The sequence below is a fragment of the Tachypleus tridentatus genome, chromosome 7, assembly GCF_004210375.1.
Source record: "Tachypleus tridentatus isolate NWPU-2018 chromosome 7, ASM421037v1, whole genome shotgun sequence".
NCBI lineage: Eukaryota > Metazoa > Arthropoda > Merostomata > Xiphosura > Limulidae > Tachypleus > Tachypleus tridentatus.
The window spans coordinates 145166946-145187763 of record NC_134831.1 but is presented as its reverse complement, the minus strand read 5'-3'; the positions used below and the strand labels follow the sequence as shown (position 1 = coordinate 145187763).

At 33.6% G+C, this 20818-nt stretch overlaps 1 long non-coding RNA gene and 1 pseudogene across 1 annotated transcript in view; one reads left to right on the top strand and one right to left on the bottom strand.

The window, feature by feature from the left end:
• The first annotated feature begins 459 nt into the window (after positions 1-459).
• On the top strand, positions 460-558 carry LOC143258292 (U6 spliceosomal RNA; annotated as a pseudogene).
• Positions 559-3800: 3242 nt separating this feature from the next.
• LOC143258155 (uncharacterized) overlaps positions 3801-20818 on the bottom strand; it is a 32499-nt gene continuing 15481 nt past the window's right edge. The window contains exons 2-3 of the long non-coding RNA XR_013032164.1: positions 18350-18463; positions 3801-4109 (exon numbers count right to left, since the gene is read on the bottom strand). This is a non-coding gene — a long non-coding RNA (uncharacterized LOC143258155). The remainder of the gene's footprint in view (positions 4110-18349; positions 18464-20818) is intronic.

The following is a 20818-nucleotide window of genomic DNA, read 5'->3' as shown; positions in this document are numbered from 1 at the left end:
ATATGTCGGTAAATGCAGAAAGCTCCAAGATTAATTCGTAATAGAATTATTAATATTAACTTCTGGTCGGAGCAAGCCACCTACAGAAATAAGAACTTAAGGTCAATACTATAATATGTCTAGCTAATTAAATATATATATTTTTAAAATTCATACAAGACTGTATGCACTCGATTTAATGATACGCTTGCTTATAAAACAGTAGCTTAGCAGTGAGTCTGAAAGCTTATAACGCTAAAAACTGTATTTCGATATCTGTGACAGACTCATTACAAGTAGCCCGTTATGTTGCTTTGTGCTTAATAACAAACACCCGGTCTAAAATTATCCTATATTTTAATATTGGCACTTACTCTCTTCAAAAGTTATTTATAACGTTCACATTAAAAATTAAAATAGTGCATTTACATTGACACTAACTCGCTTCTTAAACTATTTAGTACGTTTACGTTGAAACTAGTACTTGCTTAGGCAGTACATATACTAAACTTGAAATAAAGATGAGCATAGCCCCTGCGCAAGGGTGATAAGCAAAATCGTGAAGCTTTCCACATTTTTCATTATTTTATGGTCCCAGAATGGCTAGGTGGTTAAGTCATTCGACTCGCAATCTGAGGATGCGGGTTCGAATCCCCGTCACACCGAACATACTAGGGTGATAAGCAAAATCATAAAGCGTTCCACATTTTTTATTATTTTATGGTTCCAGAATGGCCAGGTGGTTAAGTCATTCGACTTGCAATCTGAGGATGTGGGTTCGAATCCCCGTCATACCGAACATACTAGCTCTTTTAGTCATGGGAGCGTTATAATGTGACGGTGAATCCCACTATTCGTTGGTAAAAGAGTAGCTCAAGAGTTGACGGTGGGCGGTGATTACGAGCTGTCTTCGCTCTAGACTTACACTGCTAAATTAGGGACGGCTAGTGCAGATAGCCCCCGTGTATCTTTGCGCGATATTAAAAAAACAAACAAACGTTGACACTAACTCACTTCTGAAACTGTTTAGTACGTTTACATTGACACTAACTCGCTTCTACAATTTTATAGTACAATTACACTGACACTAACATACTTCTAAAACAATTAAGTAAACTAACACTTTCTTGCTTCTCAAATTACTTAGCATGCTTAATTTTTACACTGACACTAACTTGTTTCTACAATTATATAGTACGTTTACATTGACATTAACTGGCTTCTAAAACTATTAAGCTTCTTAAATTGTTTAGCATGTTTAATTTTTACACTGACACTAACTCGGTTCTACAACTATTTTATACGTTCAAATTCACAGTCAGTTTGTTTTGAACAATACGTTTCAACTGACGCTAACTCTCTTTTATAACTATACAGTATGTTTCAAAAATTACATATAACGTATCTTTTTATAGTTTATCATACCTGTATTTGTGTTTTTACAGATGAATAATTTGATAATTTCATGTTTCAATTGGAAAGGTAATATTTTAGGGCATAAAATCAATAGCAGTACACCTTTTATTTATATTCAACTTGATTAGTCACATAAGAAATTTACCCAAGTTAACATCAGGCATAATCTATTTACTTTTTGCTATATGCATATCTTGTTTCCGTATAGCAAGGAAATCATATTGGAAAACAACCCATTTAGACCGTAAGTATATTCCATAATTATCAAATTACTTAGGAGAATATTGGTTTGAAAATTTAACTGCTTAATTAGCTTGCATATGAGTTAGCTATGTCAAAATATTTACCACTGGTTCAGTATTTTTAGTTGCATATATCACTAAAATATTTATATAATATTTACACAAAATATACAAATATTATCATTAAGCCTATTAATAAGAAAGAATTCATTGATGTTTGTAGTGTCATAACGACAAATTTCAGTCGTTAGATATTTATGATCTTATTTGCTTTATATCAAGAAAAAATAATGACATAGGTTAAAAATATATTATATTGGAATTATCAGAAGTTACTTTATCGAATCTTTTTAAGGTACAGTGATGTCTTGAGACAAATTTGGAGTTGAAGGCTAAGTCGATGTAACGAAAATAACTTCATCATGTCTTCTATGACAAAAATATCTTCGAATATAATAAACGTTACTCAACTACGGACCGTGATGACATGAGACAAGCCTGAGGACAAAGCTTCAGTCGCTATCGTATGCTTTATTAATGTTCACAGACTTACCTCATCTCTGTCCGTGGAAAGAGCTTCAATATATTATCTCTACTTGAACTGCCACTTTATATAATAAATAGAAATTATTATCTTTCGGAAAATACTCTCCACTTAGGAACGATTTCGAATGATTTCTATGTAATTTTATTTCTGTTTTCACAATGACGAGATTAGAAAATTTAAAGTTTTTTTTTTACAAAATATTATTAGGTTTAAATAGTTTTAAAACGTTACTTGGATTCTATTTGGTTAAATATGTTAACAATATTGTTTCAAGTTATTATTTGACTTTGATAGTGCTCAGTGATCAGCCCTCACCTGAAATCATACTGCGATAACAGTTCAAATGCAGCATAGTGCCTTTAACCCATTTATCAAGGAGTAGTGTCTGTAATCGAGTCACATATAGTAGTAGAGAATTACTTTGACGAATGTGATGTTTCGGTAGATGCTCAATCGAGCCGACATCCCATGGCTACGTTGGTTAAAGGAGATGACTTTAAACCACTGATACGTTCGCGTGTTGATCATAGCTGTATTGTTGTAATTAGTCCTTCTTAAAGACTCGAAGAACTCAACCTTTTTCACCTGAACATTCTATACCTTCAGCAAATTGCGCTGTCAGAACACCACAAGTAGGTTATAGTCCTTATTTTGACTTTACTTAAAACAGAATGTGTTTTCTCTTATAACAAAGCCACATCGGGGTATCCAATGTGTCAACCAAAGAAATCGAACCCATGATTTTAGCGTTGTAAATCCGTAGACTTACTGCTGTCCCAGGGAGGGACCTGTCAGTACAGAAAAGAAAGGATGAAGCGTGACTCGTAAGACCACGTAATACGGTCCTGATAATTTACTGTCAACGGATTGTGCTCTGAGCATTGCCATACCCATGCTTTTCTATTTACATCAAAGAGAAAACAAACTGTTGGGGTAATTGGCTAACTTCTTCTATTTTCAAGTGTTATTCTTGGTGAAGTTAAAGATAGTTAAAACTTAACACTTTTTGCAGGATTCAGCCAATTTTAACACTTTTTAACCACGGTAAAATTTACCAAAGAGCCAAGAGGCTCATAGAACAACTCTGTTTTTTTTCATGTACAAACATTTAGCTCATAACTCCATCACTTCTTGACCGATTTGTGATACAGCTACAGTTTTATTTGGTTTTGGTTTTGTTTTAAATCTCTCGCAAAGCTACACGAGGCTATCTGTGCTAGCCATCCCTAATTTAGCAGTGTAATACGAGAGGGAAGGCAGCTAGTCAACACCAACCACCGCCAACTCTTGGGCTACTCTTTTACCAACGAATAGTGGGATTGGTCGTAACATTATAACGCCGCTGAAAGGGTGAGCCTGTTTGGCGTGACGGGAATTCGAACCCGCGACCATCGGATTTCGAGCAGAGTGCCTTAACCACCTGACCATGCCGGGCCAGTTTTATTTGGCCACACCTAATGGCTTGTAGATTCATTACTTCAGTCCTATCTAAAAGGATTTCAATTTGAGGGGAGGATGGTAGAGATTGTGAAGAGTATTAAAATCGAATCAGCTTCACGCACCTCCTGTGCTTGGTGTTGCTGACGCAGAAAGAAATAGCTAATAAAATAGGGAAAAAAGTTTCATAAATTATTTTACTTTTCCTGTGTAAAAGAATTCCAAGTGCCTCGGCTATTGAGGATTCATTCTTGTTTTTCTATTTACGTTTTACAAGCTTTTCCAATTGTCTTTTCTGTTGATTTGTCACTAGCATCTGGCAACATAAGTTTTGACTGGTGGAAGTAGTAGTTATCTTCAATTTCCATGTCGATAGATTCCGGTGACAGATGTCTTGAACAGCCGGTCAAGAAAAGATGTTTCTATTTTACAAGTTTTCATTAACACTCACTTTTCAAGCTCAGTCCGTTTGTGTTCAAATAAATGTTCTACAAGTGAATGAAAGAGGGAAATGCTTTATAATTATAAGCTACGTTTTCATTGAGATTATCTTACTTCTAAAATTATAGAATACGTTCACATTAACATTACATCACTTCTAAAATTATATAGTACGTTCACAATGATATTACCTCACTTTTAAAATTATATAGTACGTTTACATTAACATTACCTCACTTCTAAAATTATATAGTACGTTCACAATGATATTACTTCACTTTTAAAATTATATAGTACGTTCACATTAACATTACCTCACTTCTAAAATTATGTAGTACGTTCACAATGATATTACCTTACTTTTAAAATTATATAGTACGTTTACATTAACATTACCTCACTTCTAAAATTATATAGTACGTTCACAATGATATTACCTCACTTTTAAAATTATATAGTACGTTCACATTAACATTACCTCACTTCTAAAATTATACAGTACGTTCACATTAACATTACCTCTCTTCTAATATTATACAGTACGTTCACATTGACATTTTCTCACTTCTAAAACTATACAGTATGTTTCCTTTGACAATAAGTTGCTCTAAAACTTGAAATTTGATAGTTAAAATCACGGTTTAACTTTATAATAGCTTGTTCTGAGTTTCAAAAAAGTATATTGTTTTAGCATATTCTTTGTAGTTAGTTCTGGTAAAAACCACAACTAATGACTTATTTATTTTCTTTCTTCAGCTAAAATGTAAATTTTTTGATTAGTATATACATGCATTTAAAAACACTGAACCTACGCAAAACAAGGGCGCATAACTCTCCATATACCATCATGATAAAAGTGCTGTAATTGCATTACAGGAGGCAGTTTTATTTTACCATACTTATAATTGCACATTTTATTAATTTCGACAATAAAAATAATTAGTATTGGGAATTGCAATGAGTATATATAAGCATATCTATGTATGTGTCTGTATAGTGAGGAAAAGATATAAACAAAAAGTTGTTGAAAAAATTAAATGATGAATAATAATAATTGACATTCACCTGTATATTATATATACACACACACAAATATGACATATGAATTATTCTTTACTACTGACAACCACAAGACAAAATTCATATATCTGTAAAGAATGACATTTAAATATGCAAACGCCTTTATTCAAGATGGCGAACCATGATGAAAATTAATACGACATTAGTATTAGGCCTCTTATATTGTTTTGACAGTACATTCTCTATCTAGACCGTTAGGAATTTATTTTAAATGAAAAGAGTAAATAATAATAGTATTCCAATCACATTATGTTTGCCATATCCATTGTCGACGGCGCGTTTTGTTCAATCCATAGCTCATCAGGTCTGCTGGGACAAAATAAACTCAACAGTGATCAGAACTCTGTATAAGTCATTTCTTATTTCAACAATAGATATAATTTTTGTGTCCCAGCCAGTACAATGTCCTATAGTATGTAAAGTTTATTATAATTGTTTTATCAGCCTGGATAAAGGCGACCATACCATAACAACTGTTGTTGTAACAAATGGTCTATATAAATAGCGTTCCAAAACGACTGGATTTGTTGTGTTCCTACTGGCCTGATGAGTTTTGTATTTCAACAAAACACATCGTCGGTAATGAATATAGCGAAAGTACTATGGTTGGAAAGCTATTATCAGACACTCTTCTAATCCTTAAAGATATCTAAGAGACTAGGTAAGGAATATTACAGCCACAATACTAATTTTTATATGACAAGTATAATTAATCCTTTTTGTACTTGGACATGCTTTACTGATGACTTGGATAATAAAATTTATTGGTCTGTCCTCTGTTTGTGAACCGAGCGTGTTACGTTATTAGCCTGCTAAACTGAGTGTCCAAGGATCCAGCATTACCGCCCGTTGTCGCGAAATCGCAATCGACAGTTTAGAACCGTGAATGTCAAATCTACTATTCGATTAGCCTAAGAGCTTAAATTAAATGTTATTGAGTAGCTTATTTTCTTCATCAGCCTAAAAGTAAATTGTCCTTATGTGGTTTTACGTGAATATTCGAAACAAGCAAACACACCTTGTGGAAGGTTTGGTGTTTCTATAGAGCCAAGCAAGTATGTCATAGTATGTGAGTTAACGGTATTGTTTTAGTATTATTTAAATTTTACTACTTTGTTAATAAACAATGTTTATCAGTTAAAAAGTACCCAGAAAATCGAAACAACTTGCAAATTTAAATGAAATAGCGTTTATATAAAGGTAAACTAAATAACATTCGAACCTATAATATGTATACCAATAAAACTGTATATAATGTCCATGCTTGAGCATATTAACCGAAACTGATGACATACAAGCAAAATGACGCCTACCTTGCTGAGGGACATTATACTAAACTTTGAGGTCCCTAAACATAATTATTTATGTAAAAAACTTGTAATACACTTTTCACTTGTATTTCACTTCGTATATGTTTTTTGAATATATGACTGCCTATTTCCAGCTCTTGGAAAACAACATAGGTAGTTTAGTTGTGAAGCAAAGATACTTATAATCAATCAAATAAACTGTTTGACGATAAAACGTCTTAAAAACATAAGTAAGGTCTAAGCTGTGTTTTTAAGTTAATTATTAGTAAACTATCAAGGTAAAGGTTTATAGTTCCATTTACCATCATTTTGTAACAACTATTTAAGTGGTGGAAGCTGGGAGTTATAGCAATGTAGACAAACAGGGTGGTTTGTTTCTTCTATAAGGTTATTTTAACAAATGCCTTTTATATCAAATTATTACATGTGACTCCTTCCCCCATCTGGCTGCAGATAGCGAAAGACAGTAGGGAATAGGACATTGTGGGTCAAAGCAGTCAACTCCTAACATCAAATTTGATCTTTCGTAGCTGCTCCTTGTTTGATATTTGCATTTGAATCATGTCTGATAGATGGAACATCCTCAACGTTTTTGGATACTATACTGAAAGACATTTTCCATTAGGACTTAATAAATAATGACAGGGAGTGGCATTGGACAATTTTTTTCTTTATTTAGACTGGAATTTCATAAAGACACCTCAGTTTCGGCAAATTTATATATATATATATATATACAGAGAGAGAGAGAAAAATGACGTCTGATTTTGCTAAATTGAGTGGATTTGTCCATTGTAAATTGAACTAAGTTTAGTAGACAAGGGTAAGCAAAGTGGAGAAACTTACGTTATGTACAAAAATGATCAATTCTTATTATTATTATCACACTTTTAACGTACATTTTTTCTCCCCTTTTCTACTTTCTAAACATTTGTTTTTAATTTGTAAAACATAAACAGTTTTAATCTTTTCTGTTGATAAATTATTCCTTTAAAAAAGACGTGTGGGAGAATTGCAGATAAAATGAAATATTGTTCATGTTTTTAGAGTACAATTGCACAATAGGTGAGCTACCTAGAGCGGAGAATCAAATACCAGGTTTTAGTGCCGTAAACTCAATGATTTACCGCTGATCCACTGTAGAACATTATTAAACCCAGACTAAACTGCTAATAGTTTCAGTACATTAAATATATGCAGTACTATTATTAAAATAAGCTTTAAACTTCACATCAAAATAATTATAAATTGTTAACCTGAAGATGACCTAGAAAGGACGAAACGTTGTTCCCTGCTTATCAATAAAAGTATTAATACCCAAACGAGTTGTTCTGATATACAATTATAATTTGTGTAACAAAATTTGTTCACCTCAGTCGTTTTCAGAACTGTGATATAATAAAACGAGAAAATACCTAAGTAGTTGCAATGATATATTGACTCGCAGTTCCAAGTCTTAAGGTCACCAGTGTGACATCGTATTTCACCTCACGCAATAAAATATGCGCAAGCAAGAAAAATTATGACACTACAAAGTAGTACAACATACACTTGTGTTACATCCTATATAACCTCATGACTCTACAAAGTAACATTCAATATGAGGATAGTTTGGTCCTCATAACAGAGCATTTGAAATTCAGGCGTGACTACATAATCCATTTCTGTCGATCGTGCAAGATCAAATAATAATGTTTAAGAATCACAGTTTAAATGAGTAGAAAAATACTTAACACAATTCGAAATCACAAATAGGGCCTGCAGCATGTAAGCAAAGGTCCTAAAAATCTTTTTAACATTTTTGTGGACAACCGATACACGTTAGTAACAGTTCAATATGTTTACATACACCTGGTTTTTGTCCATTTATTAAAAATCAAATTAGTTTCAATTAAGAATTGTGAGCTTGATTTATAAATTTATCTGCTATTTTTAATGATGTATAGAGGTAATCTATTTATTGGTAAAATTATTCCTTTCGGTGTTTTAAGTATTCATTTCTGTAATGAATTTGAAGTTTAATGCAAGCAAGATAAGTTTATAGGGTGTACTTATATAAAAGTGCATATAACTGTATTATCTCTATTTTCATTGTTCCACCTATAACCTTTAAGAGCTGATTGACGTCATCAATTTTATTCTGTTTTCAAAAGCCAGTGGACTCTTTGGAAAGTACGTGTATGTTGTCAACAATCTACACAGAACATGTACAGTCGAAATCAATAAGGTTTTAAAGCATGTGACGTCAAAGCATGTAAGTTAGGTTACTTTCACAGACAAACTTGTTTGGTTATTTTTTTACTTGTGCAGTCTAACCACTTTGTTTATGAAAGAATAAATTAATATGGTTTAGATACTTTACATTTTCGTTTATTGTTAGATTTTGTGATGCGCAGAAAAACATAATCTTTCAAAGAATTTATCTAATTATTGTAAATGCAAGTTACGTGTTTTAATTTAACTAAGTAAATTAATGCTGAATATCCTGTTGTCTTCTAGCCATCTGTCATAGAAAAAAAAATATATCCACTGATAACATAATCTAACGAATTACTAATGCCTGCTTTACCTTTTGGATCACTTCAGTTTTGGTGATAATATTAGTAAACAATGAACACAAGCATTTAAGTAAGCTGGATTAGAACAGGTTGTGGAAAATCCACAATTACAGATATTTACACTAACAACTATTGTACAACAAAAGTTTTTGTAAGCCCAGTAATCGAGATATTTCTTTACCAAATGGCTTCGCAAAGTTTGGTGGTTATGGCACTCTAGCAATTTCCGAGCCTCAAGATCAAATCCCGTCTAAACGTATTTGTCTTCTCAGTCTCATATGAGAGCGTTATAAGTAAACTCTTTTCGTTAGTTAAAAGTAGCACAAACGTTGTCGGTGGGTATTGTTGACTAGATGCTCTGTTTCTAGTTTATCACTTCTAAGTTAGGGACAACTTGTGCTGATACCCTTCGAATAGCCTATGGGAAATTCAGGAAAATCAACAATCCTTTGTCATACACGTATAGCAAAATAAAACCACTTATTTCTCTTCAGGATATAGACATTTGAATGAAGTAGAAAAGGTTATTCTTTCACCGATAGAAAACAGAGGTTAGCTTGTTTTAAACCAAGAACAGAAATGTATATTGGTAGCAGAAGAGTGCGATAGTTGTTAGTTCAGTAATAGAACTGTTCATCCACACACCACGAAACTGGACAGTTTGTCATAAATATAACTCGGCATAGCCAGGTGGTTAAGGCGCTGAACTTTTGATCTGAGAGTTGCAAGTTCGAATCCCCGTCACACCAAACATGCTTGCCATTTCAGCCGTGAGGGCATTATAATGAGACGGTTAATCCCACTGTTCGTTGACAAAAGAGTAGCCCAAGAGTTGGCAGTGGGTGGTAATAACTAACTGCGTTCCCTCTAGTCTTACACAGCTAAATTAGGGACGGCTAGCGCAGATAACTCTCATGTAGCTTTGCGCGAAATTCAAAAACAAACTGTCATAAATCTACTTATACAGCTATTCGTGCACACACTATAAACAGGCTAATTTATCTTAAATGTACTGATTCAGCCACTTATGCACACAGTAAACAGAAGGATATTTTTCATAAGTTTTGTGGTACAGCCATTCATACACAGGACACTTTGACTCTGTCATAAATTTTCCGAAACAGTCTTCTATGCACACACTAATAAACAGAACAGTCTATCATGAATATACCGATACAGCAGCTCATTTATACCATGAGAAATAGGGCAGCTTGTCACGAACCTGCTAAGACAACCATGCATACATTCATGAAGCGACAGGGTAATCTGTTGTAAATCTACTGAGATAAGCTTTTGTGCACACATTAAACAACGTGACAGTTTTCATAAATTTGCTGATATAGCCATTCATCCACACACACACACACTAAACAGCAGACCAATTTGCTGTAAATCTTTTTAGACAGACATCTATGTATGTTCTAAGTAATAGAACAGTTTTCACAAATCTACTAATGCAGTGGTTCATGCAGACATTGGACAATGGAAAAGTCTATACTAAATGTATTAATACTGTCATTTATACACACATATAAGGCAGACCGAGAGTTGTCGTAGATCTTCTGATACTGATACAATTATATACACACTGAATAAGACAATTCGTTGTAAATCAATACATAAAATTATTCATACCGATATTAAAGAAGTGGAGTGTTTCTCACGCACTAATTCGTATATACGTAAATCTAGTGACATGGTAATGTATCCTGAAGAACACGAAAGAGGTAATCATTACTTATCAAGAACGCACATCGACACAGGTTAGCATTATTAGTCACATTAAACACATCAGTCTATTACTTATAATTTATACACACAAACTGGGAATATGGCTAGCTTATCATAAACCTACTTATATTGTCATTTATAAAGATAACAAACAATGAGCTAAATTACCGTAAACCTAAAGACAAATCATGAAATAACATGCAAATGTAATATAGTTTATCGTAAATTTATTGATGCAATCATGTAAAAAAGATAATTATCATTAGACCAGTTTATCGTAAGTCGAGTGATATAGTTAACACGCACTTCATACGATTGGATAATTTATTTAACTGATACAGTTGTTCATGTACACACTGTATGATGTAACAGTTTCTCATAATGAAATGATGTAATCCTTGTCACACATACGATTTTTTTTCTTGGTTTTTGATTTTGAATTTCACGCAAAGCTACACAAGCGCTATCTGCGCTAGCCCTCTGATTTAGCAGCGTAAGACTAGAGGAAAGGCAGCTAGTCATCACTACCCACTGTCACCTCTTGGGCTACTCTATTACCAACGAAGAGTGGGATTGACCGTCACATTATAAAGCTCCCACGACGAAAAAGGCGACCATATATGGTGTGACGGGCATTCAAACCCTCGACCCTCAGATTACGAGTTGAGCGCCTTAACCATCTGGCCATGCTGGGCCTACACACACTGAAAAATAGGACGGTAAACAGTAAATTTTACTCACAATGGAATTACTGAGCCTAATAAACAATATGGTTCTTTATTGTAAATCAACTAATTTAGTAACTAATTCATTTTTGCACTTGCAAATGCATTAAGAAACGTTTATCGAAATCGTTCAGACGCATAATGAACAACTGGATAATTTGTCGTATTTAACTAGTATGGGCATCTATACAAACGAACTTCAACTTAACTTAGTTGATATAGTAATTCGTATATGCAATAAATAATGTGAAATTTTTGTACATCTATTAATATATTCTTTTTTTTACTTTTCGAACAATAGGAATGTATGTCGGAATTAGATTATACAGACCATTATACATACGTGTAGAATAATAAGATAGTTGGGAAAATAAATTATATGGTTATTCATATACACAGAAACACGTACACATACAGAAAATTATAATTTATAGTAAGTCTACTAATACGTTCGTACACGTGTACATTAAACATTAGATTAATTTGTTAGAATCAAATGGTACACTCTCATGTAAACATTGGAGATTGAACAGTTGATATCATAAATCTTTTGATACAATTATTTATACACACTGAACAAATTAAACAGTTTACTGTAAATCTGTTGCTGATACACACGGTGAATAACACAATGTTTTTAAAAAAAATGATTATCAGTTATTAATTTATTAATAGACATTGAAAAAATTAAACAGTTTACTGTAAATCTGTTGCTATTTCTCACGATGAACGATACATTTGTTGGAATCAATTGATTATACTATGTAAGAAAATTTTTACTTTTACTTGTTCCTGGGCAGAAAATGTTATTTCCCAATTGCTTATGTCTAAAGTAAATGGAAAAGGCCTATTTTTCTCTTCAAACTTTGCTTTTGTGACCTAGACAATGAAATTTTTAAATTTACCCATTTTCCAGAACATTTCAGGTAGATTCAGTGCAGAATAGCTGATAGAGAATTTTTAAGAACTTTCTAGAATGTTGTACAACTTACGAGAATTTTCAAGCACCTTTTAGAATTTTCTAGAACTTTCCATAGTAATATATACACAAGGGCTCACCACTTTAGTTTAGTTCTAGCTGCCTAAGTGAACACATAGACCTATCTGATTTTATCATAGATGGCATCAAGAAGCTGCAAGCATTCTCCAGACGCATGTGGCCAATTTATCAAGAAAAGAGCAAAAAAGCACTCACTCTGTGACAGTATCTGCTAAAATATGTAAAGCCTACAAGGCATATTTCGCCATGTCTGTCGGGGATTAATACAAACCCTGGATACCTCATTTTACCTGCGAGAACTGCAAAAAACTCTAGAAGGTAAGACGGACAATTTTTGATTGCTTGAACAGTAAGATTTTATATTATACAAATTTTAGACCTTTTAAAATTTATCTTTTTTAATTTTCAATAATATAAAAAAATATCAAATATAAAATATTTTGCATGAACCTCTTACAAATTGGTTGTGGATAAAATAAATTTATTCTTCATAATAACAATTTTATTTTGCTCTTTTGCAGGATGGTACAGAGAGGAAAAGAGAGCCATGAAGTTCACTATTCCAAGAATCTGGCGTAAACTCACTTATCACTCAAGCAATTGCTACTTCTACATGGTGGAACCTTCCAAATGTCGGGCTGGCAAGAATGCATCTGCTATCATGTATCCGGGCCTTCCAGCATCCATTGCCCCAGTGCCACACTGCCCTGATCTCCCTGTACCCACTCTGCCAGAGAGAAAGCAGTCATCTCAGAAGAGAGCAGCAAATCAGAAGAGAAAGTAGACGTTGAAGATCCAGGTTGAATTTCAGAAGTGCAGCTGGTGAGAGAAACCCATACTACCCCAACCAAAGAGACCTCAATGACTTGACCAGAGATCTTGATTTAACAAAGTTGAATGCCGAGACTATATTTGGGGGCTGATACGTGAAATTGGTTTACATTACAGTCGCAACTCTCGAAAAACTACTCACTTTTAAACATTTTTGTTCATTTTTGTATAACTTCAGTATAAATACATGTAAATCTTGATTCATATGTTGTTTTATTCAGACCTTATGTAAATGAAAATGTGCAAATTTGCCCGTTTTTGCATAGAAAATAGGGGTTAATTTTTAAATTTCATTATCCAGATCACAAAAGCAAAGTTTGAAGGGAATAATGGCCATTTGCTATATTTTTACAACATAAGCAATTAAGAAATAACACATACTATCCAGAAACAAAATTTGTGTTGCATAGTGTTATCTGTCATTAATACACACCGAAAAAAGTAGAACAGTTTGCTAAATATCTAACGATTATAAATTATTTATGCACATACGAATTACAGGGCGGATTTTCCTAACTTATATGATACAGCCTTAAATATACACACAATGAGAGATGGAAAGTTTGCAGTAAAGTTACCGAGACAATCGTTCATAAACACATTAGAATGTTAGGCTGTTTATTACAAATTGTATGTCGTTCTTAAACGTATACCGTGAATGATAAGATAGATTGTTAGAAACCACTGGTCCAGTTATTGCTACACACTCGTCGATACGGCAGTTATTTGTAAATTATCTTTTGATCAAAGTGTATCGTAAATAAAATAAAGCTGTAATTCAAACACTCTTGACTGAACAGAACAGCTTATTGTAAATTACTAATTAGGCAATTCATATAAGCACTAAAAATCGGCCATTTTATTCTGATTAACGGCAGTATTTCTGGTTTACACTGTGTATTAGTAATATACAACTAACTAGTTGGTTTGTTATTTATTCGTACTTTTAGAACTAGAACGATTCATCTAAAACTTGTTAATACAGTCATTTGCACGCGCAATAAAATAATTGTTTAATTAGCAGATTAACCGATACAGCTATTCATGTACATCGAACAATAGGACAGTGTTTCATAATAAACTAATATGGTAATTTATACACACAGTAAACAATGGAGTAGTATAGGGTAATTTACACACGCATGCACAATGGAGAAATAAACACTATTCCAAGTTAAGCAATACAGTCATTCATAATCTAAAGAAGCAATGGAACACTTATCTGCAAGTCACCTTATACAGTCATTTCATAATTTAATAGTTAAATATGTACTTGTTTGTTTGTTTTTTTTTAAATTTCGCGCAGTGTAAGACAAGAGGGAAGGCAGCTAGTCATCACCACCCACCGCCAACTCTTGGGCTACTCTTTTACCAACGAACAGAGGGATTGACCGAAACATTATAACGTCTCACGGCTGAAAGGGCGGACATGTTTGATGCGACGGAGATTCGAACCCGCGACTTTCAGAGTGCGAGTAGAGTACCTTAACCACCTGGCCATGCTGAGCCAACTATGTACTTCTACTGTCATTCATATGTGCACTCAACAGTAGAACGGCTTATCAGAAATTTACTAGTATAATTCTTACTCACAATGAACGATATAATAGTTTATCAGTACATACACACATACCCGTATTGTACAACTGGATAGTTTAGTTTAACGTAAATTTACTTTTCGAGTCATTCATGCACACGGGCAGTTTGATAGCTTATAGTATCATACGGAAGAAACGTTCAAGTAGCAGCTAAACGTTAAGAGTATCAGAATTAACAGCCACAATTATTTCTAAACATCTTGAACAGTTTATGCTAAACAGAATGATAGAGTTTTTCATGTATAGACACAAACTAAGATATTCGGCAACTCGTAACTCAAGAAATATCGCCATTATAGGTGTTTATATAAATATAATAGTACAGTTTGTTGTCTGTTCATATAACTACTTGACAGGGTGAAATTGAATCTTCACCAAAATTGGTAAGTAGGTTTATTAGGCCCATGTGGACATGTTTGCATTTTTTTATCACTAGTTCGCCCCCTACTGATATATTTTCGCCAAATTTGGTGTGAAGGTTCGTCGAATCCACCGAAACATACCTATGTCGAATCCACCTATGAATTTTCAATTTTGCATTTTGCGGTTTTTACCCCTACCTCACCCCCTTTTCATGAACCTGCACCAAATTTGGCATGAAACTTTGTTGGATCCATGCGGAGATCGAAGTTTATCATTTTGTATTTTGCAGGTTTATGAGCGTTTATGCTTTTTTATATTTTACAGATACATATAAGAGAAGCGCTTTTCATGTTCTAAGATAACCTTTCATTAATCACGAAGTTACATAACTTCCGTCCAGGAGACAGGAACTCCAGCTAGTTAAACAATATGACAGTTTATTTTAAATCTATTAATAGATTCCTTCGTATAGAGACCGAACGTTAAGGTAGTTTTGTCGGAGTTAAATAAAACGATCTTTTATACACAAGAGACACCTTACTCGAAAGCCAACTTTAAACACTAAGAAATTGGCTATTTTACCGTTAAATTTCTTATACTGTTTCAAATAAGTTTAACTTCTAACGTCTTGCTCTGAAACAAAGAATTATTTAAAGTATTTCATTTATCCTTGTACTGTTTTAAATAGTATTAGTACCAACCTTATAACATTAACTATATTACATTTGCAGCAAAGTAAATTCTACCTCATTATCTATCCCTCTCTATATATATATAACAGTATGATATCATGTCATAGTCAAGTGATAAAATTACAGATACGTATTCTGAATAAAAACAGTTTATCATAAATCAGTTGATACAACTTATCAGAAAAACTGGTGTAGTAACTTATATATCTACTGAATGAACACACTTAGTTTATAACTAGAGGGACACTCTGTAGCACTGATGATATTCGGCTCTCAGATAATAGGAAAATGCGTCCGTATGTCCACCATGTTTCCTCAAAATCCGATCATTTTTCATTAAGTTATAGAGGAAAATAATGAGAAAAACTCATTCCCCAAGTTATCAGATAAGAGTTTTTATTTTTGTGACTTTGACCCTCCAAAAAGTAATCACTTCTAAATTTGGTCGTAGTCCAAATGTATACTAACTTTCGTCTAAATACATTTCGCCGTTTACTAGAAATTTTGCTGACAAATACACAAACAAACAAGAAAGCATACAGCGGTAAAAGCATAACCTTCGTCCTTAACTAACAGAAAACTGATGTTGTAACTTATATACTTACTGAATAAATACAGAGTTTATCATAAGTCAGTTAATACAAAATTAACAGAAAAACTGATGTTGTAACTGAATAAACGAACAGTTGATAATAAATTAGTTAAATAAACAAGTTTATCATATATCAGTTGATGAAGTCGTCCACACATAACGCATACTGAAAAAAAACGATAATAAATTGTTACGTTCATTCATACACTCACACAAAACAAATAACAGGACAGTTTATTGTAAATTAGCTGGTACAGTCATTCGTAGATTCATTGGAAAATATGATAATTTATTTAACTTAACTAACGCAGCCACTTATTCATACAAACGTTGGACAGTTTATTGTAAATCAGCGGGTAATTTTTTACTCACACTGAACCACAGAGTAGTTCATTATAAGTTTCATTCAGTGGAATAATTATTCATACACAACTTGAGCGATGTATAATCTTAAATCTACTTGTACAGTCATTGATCAAGAAGACAGTTTACCAAACACTTATTAATATTGCCATTGATCAATATTTTGTGTAATTTAATATTTTGTCGTAGACCAACCGATGCAGCCATTGCACACACACAAAAAACATTGAACAGTTTACTGTAAATTAAGCTATCAGTCATTCCAACACATTATAGAAATTAAGACAGTTGATACCGAGTCAACTGATAAAATCATTCATATACGTAATGGACACATTATCGTAATCAGTTACACAATAATTAAGAAACTTGCCCAAAACTTTGACAAGATCAGTCGGCACTATCGTTTATATATATTAAACAATAGGACAATTCATCTTAAATACAGCCATACAAAGTGGCACAGTCTATTTTAAATAGACCGACAAAAACTATCATAAGTAATACGTGTCCCCCAGTGGCTCAGCGGTATATCTGCGGACTTACAAGGCTAAAAACCAGGTTTCGATACCCGTGGTGGGCAGAGCACAGATAGCCCATTGTGTAGCATTGTGCTTAATTCAAAAAACAATAACAAGTCATACGTACATTGAGATATCGGATGACCTGTGTAACGTACTGATAGTTTGTTGTTGACAGTATAGTTTGTTGGAAATAAGCCGTATAGTGATCTATACATAATCCAGAATAACATATAGATTTGTCGAAAGTCCATTGTCACAGTCTTTCACTTATCGTTGACCAAATGTGGAATATTTGTAGTCATTGTGTCTATCACTTCTTTGTAACTCTGGTGACTAACATTAAATTAAATTGAAATTCAAAATGAAAATGTTAAGCAATGGATTCAGAGGGATGGGTTGGTCAAGTGGTTAGTGTGTCTGATTATGGGTTAGAGACGTGGTGCCACTAAATTCGCTCCACGTTTTCAGCTAGGAGCTCTTTATGAAAGTTACGGTCAATCCATGACATTTTTGTTGTAATGGCTAATGTTGCTAGCTACTTTCCTGTGGTTAATATACGCGAATTCTAGGGATTTCTGCTCTGACCATTTAGCCCATTTAGCGACAAGGTAAATTAGGTAAATTTAAGGTAAAATTATCTCTAAACGACTCTATTAGTATTAGGGTTAAAACCTTTTAAAAATGGTAATAGTTTGTTAAATTTTCGAAGGTATTTTATAAACAGTTTCGATGAAAGAAAGTTGTATACCAAAAGTTACATCCTTGAATAGCACAAAACAAATATCTCAATAAGGAAATTATTATCTGTTCATTTGCGTAACTTTAGAAGGATATATTTTTTCGGAATAAACCAGAATTGAAAATTTTCCTAATGCATAAAACATAATTTGAAAAGTATTTTCATCAGAACAACAACTAACTTTATAAGTGAAGAAAAAACTGGCCTCATTTACCACATCTTGAAAGAGTGTTGAACATAGTTACTGATTTTCCAATATATTTAGTTTGTGTTCTTCCCATGCAGAAATCCTGGTCTGCAAATGAAAAAAGATGGGAGTCATTTACTAACCTCTGAATAAACAGTATATAATATCATTAGACTGATTTTGGCTAATGGTGGCCCAACGGTACATTTTAAGGCTTATATCGATAAAATACGTAGTCCGATTTCTCGTGGTGTGTAAAGCGTAGTTGGTTCATTGTGTGGCTTTGTGTTAAAACAACAAGAACGAATGCAGAACATTAAGTAACCAACGTCGTTTAAGCGCTTTATTCCTATCAAAAAGTTAAACATAACTGATTAAGTTTTAAAATTAAGATGAATGAAAGTATTGTTTTTAAAAATCTTTCTTATGGAGCATTTTGCAACAAGTAAAAATAACAACTAGTTCCAAGCTGTTACACATTTATATTGCTAACAGTACAGTGATGATTCTACTCCTGAGAAAAGTTTACATTGAAACGTTTGAGGTAAAAAATGGTAATAAGTTCTCTTTAATTACTTCTGAAATACTTCAGAAGTTTTTTTTTCAAACAGAATTGCAAAATAATGGTATTGACACTAGGGATTTCACATAGTTAATTCTTGAACGTCCTAATTTGTCACATATTTACATATTAAATAAAAGACACAAAGGCAAACAAAACGTTGAACTCAATGTATATTGTTACAGTGTTAGCTGTGTAGCAACAGTTCCTTTAATCATCCCTTTTTGATATGTTATAAAAACTTAATACAGCGTAAAACTATTGTCATTGAGTTGCTTTAAGAATCAAGTTTTCTGAATTTATTGTGATTTTTACATAGCATTGTTATTCATCCAAGAATAATAGGGCATAGAAGAAGAAGGATTAAAGCAATGGCGTCAAATCTTTGCACAGCCTTAACTAACGTTATTGAGTTACGGTGTACAAAATTACAGCTCCACTCCATGCTGCGAGTACAGAAAAAAATCTTGGCTGCGGAACACGCATATCCTTTCAAACTTAGCACTATAATTGTTTTATAATTTACGTCGACGCCATTTTGTTACTGATGCGGTTGACGTGCATCTGGTAATGAGAAACTCGAAACCATTAGTTACAACTAGGTGAAATTTTATTTTTGGATAAACACGTTTGGTATACTCTGTATACTCGTATGCGTTTAAAATTATGCTTTCATGTACTATTATTATCTAGAAGATAAACAGAGGTAATTTTTGTTGTTGTGTCTATTGCTATTGACAGAACCATTTTCTGTGGAATAACATACCGTTTGATTACAAAATCTTTAAGAGTTGGTGAACACTAAAAATAGTTTCAGTTGTAACTATATATATATATGGCATCTATAAATGCTTTCATATATTATTTCACATAATGAATTTTAAATGATGAAAGATAGCCTCATATGGTGAAATGCTTTTTAGTTTGCATAATATCATAATATAATATATTATCATAATATCAGATGTACAACACGTTTACTTGATCTCCAAGAACTTCAGTGTCAATATATGTCTGCAAGAGTCCTTGTCTATTTTTAAACAGATTGATAGCACGCGCTCTGAAATTGCAGCAGGTCTTTCCTTGTTATGATCTTCAGATCTGCCTGAAGAGCTGAACACTGAGTGTAAATGCAGATTTGTTGTATCTCTACAACTAAAAGCTCAGAGTGTGGAGTTTAGCAACCACAATAATGACCAGATAAAGACAGTTCAGTAGTTCCGCAAGATACTGTGCAGTATCCCAAAAATACAAAATTAAAAGGAGAATGTGTTCCGTTTTATAGAAGAATCACTTGTCAAGTGAGGAAAGCAAAGTCCTCCAGCATGCTGGCGATGCATCACTTGTCAAGTGAGGAAACCAAAGTCCTCCAGCATGCTGGCGATGCATCACTTGTCAAGTGAGGAAACCAAAGTCCTCCAGCATGCTGGCGATGCATCACTTGTCAAGTGAGGAAAGCAAAGTCCTCCAGCATGCTGGCGATGCATCACTTGTCAAGTGAGGAAACCAAAGTCCTCCAGCATGCTGGCGATGCATCACTTGTCAAGTGAGGAAACCAAAGTCCTCCAGCATGCTGGCGATGCATCACTTGTCAAGTGAGGAAACCAAAGTCCTCCAGCATGCTGGCGATGCATCACTTGTCAAGTGAGGAAACCAAAGTCCTCCAGCATGCTGGCGATGCATCACTTGTCAAGTGAGGAAAAACAAAGTCCTCCAGCATGCTGGCGATGCATCACTTGTCAAGTGAGGAAAGCAAAGTCCTCCAGCATGCTGGCGATGCATCACTTGTCAAGTGAGGAAAGCAAAGTCCTCCAGCATGCTGGCGATGCATCACTTGTCAAGTGAGGAAACCAAAGTCCTCCAGCATGCTGGCGATGCAGTTACTGAAGCGACAATTCTTT